Here is a 9,581-nt window from a genome sequence, read left to right on the forward strand (position 1 = left end):
TGGTATAATTGGTATAATCGTATAAATGTATTTTATATCTAATGCTTAATAGTAATTATTATTATTTAAGTTTAAGTTATAGGTACCTATTAGTAATTTTAAGAGTTTAATTTCTAAATGGCTAAAATGTACAGTAGAAACCGTTTATAATGACACCAGTTATAATGACATATTATGTGTAATGACCTTAGGTCCCTGCAAAACTCCTATATTGTATGTACTAATTTGTATCCGTTTCTATGACGACTATATAATGACTATACCGATGTTAAGTCGTTTATTTTTTGTTATATTGAAAAATATATTATCTATATTGACTTTACTATTTGAAGGTACTGTTACAACCAATAATACAGACAATTTAATTTTTGTTTTGTCGTCAGCTTTATTTTATTTTATTTTATCATCAGTGTACGGGTAATTGTCGTGAGATTAAGTGAGTTTTGTGTTCTTGTGTTAAATATTTTTAAATTGTAAAATGTGCAAACAAAAGCAATCCACAATTGAAGAAAAAGCAAATTTCATTTTTCGTTTAAAAAAAGATGAAAAAAATTCCCACATACCTAATGAATTTGGGATAGGTTACTCTATACGATTTCTAACATATGGAAAGCTTGAGACAAAATCCAACGAGAATTTCAAAATAAAATAACAGATTTTTTTAAAAATAAAAATTTTATTTATTTATTTAAATAATATGTACATAATTAAAAGTTTTTATCTTGACTTATTTTCAATATTAAACATTACATAAATAAATAATAATAATTATATGTATTGAAGTTACAATTTGATTTTGGCTATAAAATATAATTATAAATCATACAATTATAAAAAATATACTATATAATAAAAAGAAGTAATAGATTCCTTATATTTCCTTCTATTATAAATATTTAATACAAAGATCACAATAGTAAGGTCATTATTCCAATTTGAGTCCTTAATGTGTTTTGATAATATAGCACAGCACATAAAAAGACACATACAGAAGAAAAAACTTAATACTTTTTGATGCTAGGCGAGGCATTTAAAATTAAAAAATTAAAATTCAAGTAAAAACTAGTCCAAAAAAGAGAAATTTAAGCTCGAAAAAATGGTCCACCCGTAGATGCGATATGAACAATGATAACAAACCAAAAAATAATCTAAATGTCTAAATAATAATAGTAAGAATACATTGTAATATATTAAAAGTTTCGTACTAAAAGGGAACATAATACTTTTTAAAGATAATAACTGTGTGTACCCCTCGCAAGAGAAATAATATTGTTGGTTGATATTAATATTAATTCATGATTTACATAGAGTATAAGAAAGATTTATAATTTTTTGATATTCTCTTTTGCAAGATTTAACATAAAGGCATATTAATTTTAATATATACGCACACTGACAGGAGCATTTCTGAAAACAATAAATGGTTAATAAAAGTATACATGGGGGGGGGAGGATAAAAAAAAATGTAAAGCAAATAAATATGATATTTGATTAATTTGGATATAATTGAGATATAATTAAGTCCTTAAATTATAATTCATAATAAAAAAAAATTTAAGTTTATAAACTAAGTTAAAACTGTTTTACAGCAAGTACCTAAAAAGTATAGTTACAATACATTGTTAGTTGATTAAATAAATTTAAATATCATACAATATATAATATTAGTTTTTAGGTAAATTAATTAAGCTTATTTTATAACAATAAAATATAATTATAATTCATACAATTATAGAAAATAAACTTAATAATTTAAAAAAAGGAGTGATACATTCCTTATATTTCCTTCTGTTATAAATAATAATACAAAAATCACATTAGTCAGGTCGTTACTCCAATATGCCTCCTTCAATGTGTTTTGATAATGTAGGACAGCACATTCAAGGACACATACTGAAGAAAAAACTTAATAATTTTATTTGATGGCTTGAAGTGGATGTATTCGAGTAGTACCTGTTGAATATTGGGTAATGTAACAATAATTGAGTAGGAAGTGTTTTTGACGCTAAGCGTGGTATTTAAAATTAAAAAACAAAAATTCAAGGAAAAATTAGTCGAATAAAGTAAAATTTAAGCTCTGAAAAATGGTCCACACGTAGTTGTGCTATGAACAATGATTTCAAACCAAAAAATAGTCTAAATGTCTAAATAATAATAGTAAGAATACATTGTAATATATTAAAAGTTTCATACTAAAAGGGAACATAATACTTTTAAAGGAAAATAACTGTGTGGACCTCTCGCAAAAGAAATAAAATTTGTTGTTGATTTAAATAATAATTCATAATTTATATAGAGTATAAGAAATATTTATAGTTTTTTGATATTCTCTTTTGCAAGATTTTAACATAAAGGCATATTAATATTAATTGCGATATTTTTGTATTTGATCTACCTAGAAAAATAATTGTTAATAATTTTAATATATTAACATAAGACTTAATAATAATCAATCAGCAGATTTTTAACATAATAATATTAAGTTATCCATGTGGTTTGGGAAAAAAACTGTTAGTTTTCACAGCAAAAATACAAAATAAACCTAAAAACCTTCTGCAAGAATGTTGATACGGGTTTATGGAATAAATAACTGGGTCGGGGGAAATATAAAAAATCATACCAAATTGAAAGGCTGGTCGTTCCTAGTGTAAGTCTGTCCTGTCGCCGCAGCTGTCTTCCCACACCGTCAACATCGAAAGCCACTGCTGCTTCCAACCAGTACGCACACTGACAGTAGCATTTCTGAAAACAATAAATGGTTAATAAAAGTATACATGGGGGGGGGGGGGATAAAAAGAAAATGTAAGGTAATAAAAGATGATATTTGATTAATTTGCATATAATTGAGATATAATTAAGTCCTTAAATTATAATTCATAATAAGTAAAAATTTAAGTTTATTAACTAAGCTAAAATTGTTTTACAGCAAGTACCTAAAAATTATAGTTACAATACATTGTTAGTTGATTAAATAAATTTAAATATCATATAATATATAATATTAGTTTTTAAGTAAATTAATTAAGCTTATTTTATAACAATAAAATATAATTATAATTCATACAATTATAGAAAATAAACTTAATAATTTAAAAAAAGGAGTGATACATTCCTTATATTTCCTTCTGTTATAAATAATAATACAAAAATCACATTAGTCAGGTCGTTACTCCAATATGCCTCCTTCAATGTGTTTTGATAATGTAGGACAGCACATTCAAGGACACATACTGAAGAAAAAACTTAATAATTTTATTTGATGGCTTGAAGTGGATGTATTCGAGTAGTACCTGTTGAATATTGGGTAATGTAACAATAATTGAGTAGGAAGTGTTTTTGACGCTAAGCGTGGTATTTAAAATTAAAAAATAAAAATTCAAGTAAAAATGAGTCGAATAAAGAAAAATTTAAGCTCTGAAAAATGGTCCACACCTAGTTGTGCTATGACCAATGATTTCAAACCAAAAAAAAGTCTAAATGTCTAAATAATATAGTAAGAATACATTGTATATATTAAAAAGTTCGTACTAAAGGGAACATAATACTTTCAAGGAAATAACTGTGTGACCTCTCGCAAGAGAAATAAATTTATGATTTGTAATATCATAATTTATAAAGAGTATAAGAAATAATTAAAGTTTTTTGATATTCTCTTTTGCAAGATTTTAACATAAAGGCATATTAATATTAATAATGATATTTTTGTATTTCATCTACCAAGAAAAATAATTGTTTACAATTTTAATATATAATAACATAAGACTTAATAATAATCAATCAGCAGATTTTTAACATAATAATATTAAGTTATTCATGTGGTTTGGGAAAAAAACTGTTAGTTTTCGCAGCAAAAATACAAAATAAACCTATAAACCTTATGCAAGAATGTTGATACGGGTCTACGGAATAACTAACTGGGTCGGGGGAAATATATAAAATCATACCAAATGGAGGGACTGGTCGTTCCTAGTGTCAGTCTGTCCTGTCGCCCCAGCTGTCTGCCCACACCGTCACAATCGAAACGCCACTGCTGCTTCCAACCAGTATGCACAATGACAGGAGAATTTCTGAAAACAATAAATGGTTAATAAAAGTATGCATGGGGGGGGGGAGGATAAAAAAAATGTAAAGTAAATAAATATGATATTTGATTAATTTGGATATAATTGAGATATAATTAAGTCCTTAAATTATAATTCATAATAAGTAAAAATTTAAGTTTATAAACTAAGTTAAAACTGTTTTACAGCAAGTACCTAAAAAGTATAGTTACAATACATTGTTAGTTGATTACATAAATTTAAATATCATACAATATATAATAGTATTTTATATCTAATGCTTAATAGTAATTATTATTATTTAAGTTTAAGTTATAGGTACCTATTAGTAATTTTAAGAGTTTAATTTCTAAATGGCTAAAATGTACAGTAGAAACCGTTTATAATGACACCAGTTATAGTGACATATTATGTGTAATGACCTTAGGTCCCTGCAAAACTCCTATATTGTATGTACTAATTTGTATCCGTTTCTATGACGACTATATAATGACTATACCGATGTTAAGTCGTTTATTTTTTGTTATATTGAAAAATATATTATCTATATTGACTTTACTATTTGAAGGTACTGTTACAACCGATAATACAGACAATTTAATTTTTGTTTTGTCGTCAGCTTTATTTTATTTTATTTTATCATCAGTGTACGGGTAATTGTCGTGAGATTAAGTGAGTTTTGTGTTCTTGTGTTAAATATTTTTAAATTGTAAAATGTGCAAACAAAAGCAATCCACAATTGAAGAAAAAGCAAATTTCATTTTTTGTTTAAAAAAAGATGAAAAAAATTCCCACATACCTAATGAATTTGGGATAGGTTACTCTATACGATTTCTAACATATGGAAAGCTTGAGACAAAATCCAACGAGAATTTCAAAATAAAATAACAGATTTTTTTAAAAATAAAAATTTAATTTATTTATTTAAATAATATGTACATAATTAAAAGTTTTTATCTTGACTTATTTTCAATATTAAACATTACATAAATAAATAATAATAATTATATGTATTGAAGTTACAATTTGATTTTAGCTATAAAATATAATTATAAATCATACAATTATAAAAAATATACTATATAATAAAAAGAAGTAATAGATTCCTTATATTTCCTTCTATTATAAATATTTAATACAAAGATCACAATAGTAAGGTCATTATTCCAATTTGAGTCCTTAATGTGTTTTGATAATATAGCACAGCACATAAAAAGACACATACAGAAGAAAAAACTTAATACTTTTTGATGCTAGGCGAGGCATTTAAAATTAAAAAATTAAAATTCAAGTAAAAACTAGTCCAAAAAAGAGAAATTTAAGCTCGAAAAAATGGTCCACCCGTAGATGCGGTATGAACAATGATTACAAACCAAAAAATAATCTAAATGTCTAAATAATAATAGTAAGAATACATTGTAATATATTAAAAGTTTCGTACTAAAGGGGAACATAATACTTTTCAAGAAAAATAACTGTGTGGACCTCTCGCAAGAGAAATAATATTGTTGGTTGATATTAATATTAATTCATGATTTACATAGAGTATAAGAAAGATTTATAATTTTTTGATATTCTCTTTTGCAAGATTTAACATAAAGGCATATTAATTTTAATATATACGCACACTGACAGGAGCATTTCTGAAAACAATAAATGGTTAATAAAAGTATACATGGGGGGGGGGGGGGGGAGGATAAAAAAAAATGTAAAGCAAATAAATATGATATTTGATTAATTTGGATATAATTGAGATATAATTAAGTCCTTAAATTATAATTCATAATAAGTAAAAATTTAAGTTTATAAACTAAGTTAAAACTGTTTTACAGCAAGTACCTAAAAAGTATAGTTACAATACATTGTTAGTTGATTACATAAATTTAAATATCATACAATATATAATATTAGTTTTTAGGTAAATTAATTAAGCTTATTTTATAACAATAAAATATAATTATAATTCATACAATTATAGAAAATAAACTTAATAATTTAAAAAAAGGAGTGATACATTCCTTATATTTCCTTCTGTTATAAATAATAATACAAAAATCACATTAGTCAGGTCGTTACTCCAATATGCCTCCTTCAATGTGTTTTGATAATGTAGGACAGCACATTCAAGGACACATACTGAAGAAAAAACTTAATAATTTTATTTGATGGCTTGAAGTGGATGTATTCAAGTAGTACCTGTTGAATATTGGGTAATGTAACAATAATTGAGTAGGAAGTGTTTTTGACGCTAAGTGTGGTATTTAAAATTAAAAAATAAAAATTCAAGTAAAAATTAGTCGAATAAAGAAAAATTTAAGCTCTGAAAAATGGTCCACACGTAGTTGTGCTATGAACAATGATTTCAAACCAAAGAATAGTCTAAATGTCTAAATAATAATAGTAAGAATACATCGTAATATATTAAAAGTTTCGTACTAAAAGGGAACATAATACTTTTCAAGGAAAATAACTGTGTGGACCTCTCGCAAGAGAAATAAAATTTGTTGTTGATTTAAATAATAATTCATAATTTATATGGAGTATAAGAAATATTTATAGTTTTTTGATATTCTCTTTTGCAAAATTTTAACATAAAGGCATATTAATATTAATTACGATATTTTTGTATTTCATCTACCAAGAAAAATAATTGTTAATAATTTTAATATATTAACATAAGACTTAATAATAATCAATCAGCAGATTTTTAACATAATAATATTAAGTTATCCATGTGGTTTGGGAAAAAAACTGTTAGTTTTCGCAGCAAAAATACAAAATAAACCTAAAAACCTTATGCAAGAATGTTGATACGGGTCTATGGAATAAATAACTGGGTCGGGGGAAATATAAAAAATCATACCAAATGGAGAGAATGGTCGTTTCTAGTCTCAGTCTGTCCTGTCGCCGCAGCTGTCTTCCCACACCGTCAACATCGAAAGCCACTGCTGCTTCCAACCAGTACGCACACTGACAGGAGCATTTCTGAAAACAATAAATGATTAATAAAAGTATGCATGGGGGGGGGGGGGGGGAGGATAAAAAAAATGTAAAGTAAATAAATATGATATTTTATTAATTTGCATATAATTGAGATATAATTAAGTCCTTAAATTATAATTCATAATAAGTAAAAATTTAAGTTTATAAACTAAGCTAAAATTGTTCTACAGCAAGTACCTAAAAAGTATAGTTACAATACATTGTTAGTTGATTACATAAATTTAAATATCATACAATATATAATATTAGTTTTTAGGTAAATTAATTAAGCTTATTTTATAACAATAAAATATAATTATAATTCATACAATTATAGATAATAAACTTAATAATTAAAAAAAAGGAGTGATGCACTCCTTATATTTCCTTCTGTTATAAATATTAATACAAATATCACATTAGTCAGGTCGTTACTTCAATATGAGTCCTTTAATGTAGTTTGATAATATAGCACAGCACTTTAAAGGACACATACTGATGAAAAAACTTGCAATAATTTTATTTGAAGACTTGAAGTGGAGGCATTCGAGTAGTACCTGTTGAATATTGGGTAATGTAGCAATAATTGAGTAGGAAGTGTTTTTGACGCTAAGCGTGGTATTTAAAATTAAAAAACAAAAATTCAAGGAAAAATTAGTCGAATAAAGTAAAATTTAAGCTCTGAAAAATGGTTCACACGTAGTTGTGATATGAACAATGATTTCAAACCATAAAATATTCTAAATGTTTAGACATTTATAAATATTAATAGTAAGAATACATTGTAATATATTAAAAGTTTCGTACTAAAAGGGAACATAATACTTTTCAAGGAAAATAACTGTGTGGACCTCTCGCAAGAGAAATAAAATTTGTTGTTGATTTAAATAATAATTCATAATTTATAAAGAGTATAAGAAATAATTAAAGTTTTTTGATATTCTCTTTTGCAAGATTTTAACATAAAGGCATATTAATATTAATAATGATATTTTTGTATTTCATCTACCAAGAAAAATAATTGTTTACAATTTTAATATATAATAACATAAGACTTAATAATAATCAATCAGCAGATTTTTAACATAATAATATTAAATTATTCATGTGGTTTGGGAAAAAAACTGTTAGTTTTCGCAGCAAAAATACAAAATAAACCTAAAAACCTTCTGCAAGAATGTTGATACGGGTCTATGGAATAAATAACTGGGTCGGCGGAAATATAAAAAATCATACCAAATGGAGAGAATGGTCATTCCTAGTGTCAGTCTGTCCTGTCGCCGCAGCTGTCTTCCCACACCGTCAACATCGAAAGCCACTGCTGCTTCCAACCAGTGCGCACACTGACAGGAGCATTTCTGAAAACAATAAATGGTTAATAAAAGTATGCATGGGGGGGGGGGGGGTGGGGGAGGATAAAAAAAAATGTAAAGTAAATAAATATGATATTTGATTAATTTGCATATAATTGAGATATAATTAAGTCCTTAAATTATAATTCATAATAAGTAAAAATTTAAGTTTATAAACTAAGTTAAAACTGTTTTACAGCAAGTACCTAAAAAGTATAGTTACAATACATTGTTAGTTGATTACATAAATTTAAATATCATACAATATATAATAGTATTTTTTAGGTAAATTAATTAAGCTTATTTTATAACAATAAAATATAATTATAATTCATACAATTATAGATAATAAACTTAATAATTAAAAAAAAGGAGTGATGCACTCCTTATATTTCCTTCTGTTATAAATATTAATACAAATATCACATTAGTCAGGTCGTTACTTCAATATGAGTCCTTTAATGTGGTTTGATAATATAGCACAGCACTTTAAAGGACACATACTGATGAAAAAACTTGCAATAATTTTATTTGATGACTTGAAGTGGATGCATTCGAGTAGTACCTGTTGAATATTGGGTAATGTAACAATAATTGAGTAGGAAGTGTTTTTGACGCTAAGCGTGGTATTTAAAATTAAAAAACAAAAATTCAAGGAAAAATTAGTCCAATAAAGAAAAATTTAAGCTCTGAAAAATGGTCCACACGTAGTTGTGCTATGAACAATGATTTCAAACCAAAAAATAGTCTAAATGTCTAAATAATAATAGTAAGAATACATTGTAATATATTAAAAGTTTCGTACTAAAAGGGAACATAATACTTTTCAAGGAAAATAACTGTGTGGACCTCTCACAAGAGAAATAAAATTTGTTGTTGATTTAAATAATAATTCATAATTTATATAGAGTATAAGAAATATTTAAAGTTTTTTGATATTCTCTTTTGCAAGATTTTAACATAAAGGCATATTAATATTAATAAAGATATTTTTGTATTTCATCTACCAAGAAAAATAATTGTTTACAATTTTAATATATAATAACATAAGACTTAATAATAATCAATCAGCAGATTTTTTACATAATAATATTAAGTTATCCATGTGGTTTGGGAAAAAAACTGTTAGTTTTCGCAGCAAAAATACAAAATAAACCTAAAAACCTTATGCAAGAATGTTGATACG

The 9,581-nt window shown here is 25.3% G+C and overlaps 1 long non-coding RNA gene across 1 annotated transcript; it reads right to left on the reverse strand.

Annotated features, from left to right (window-relative positions):
* Positions 1-1,386: 1,386 nt before the first annotated feature.
* Positions 1,387-8,391, reverse strand: LOC107882204. Its single transcript, XR_003839980.1, has 4 exons — positions 8,280-8,391; positions 3,945-4,067; positions 2,621-2,742; positions 1,387-1,407 (listed from the first exon to the last, which is right to left on the reverse strand). It is a non-coding gene; the product is annotated as an uncharacterized LOC107882204 (long non-coding RNA).
* Between the last annotated feature and the right edge of the window lie 1,190 nt (positions 8,392-9,581).

Source organism: Acyrthosiphon pisum, chromosome X, assembly GCF_005508785.2.
Source record: "Acyrthosiphon pisum isolate AL4f chromosome X, pea_aphid_22Mar2018_4r6ur, whole genome shotgun sequence".
Lineage (NCBI taxonomy): Eukaryota > Metazoa > Arthropoda > Insecta > Hemiptera > Aphididae > Acyrthosiphon > Acyrthosiphon pisum.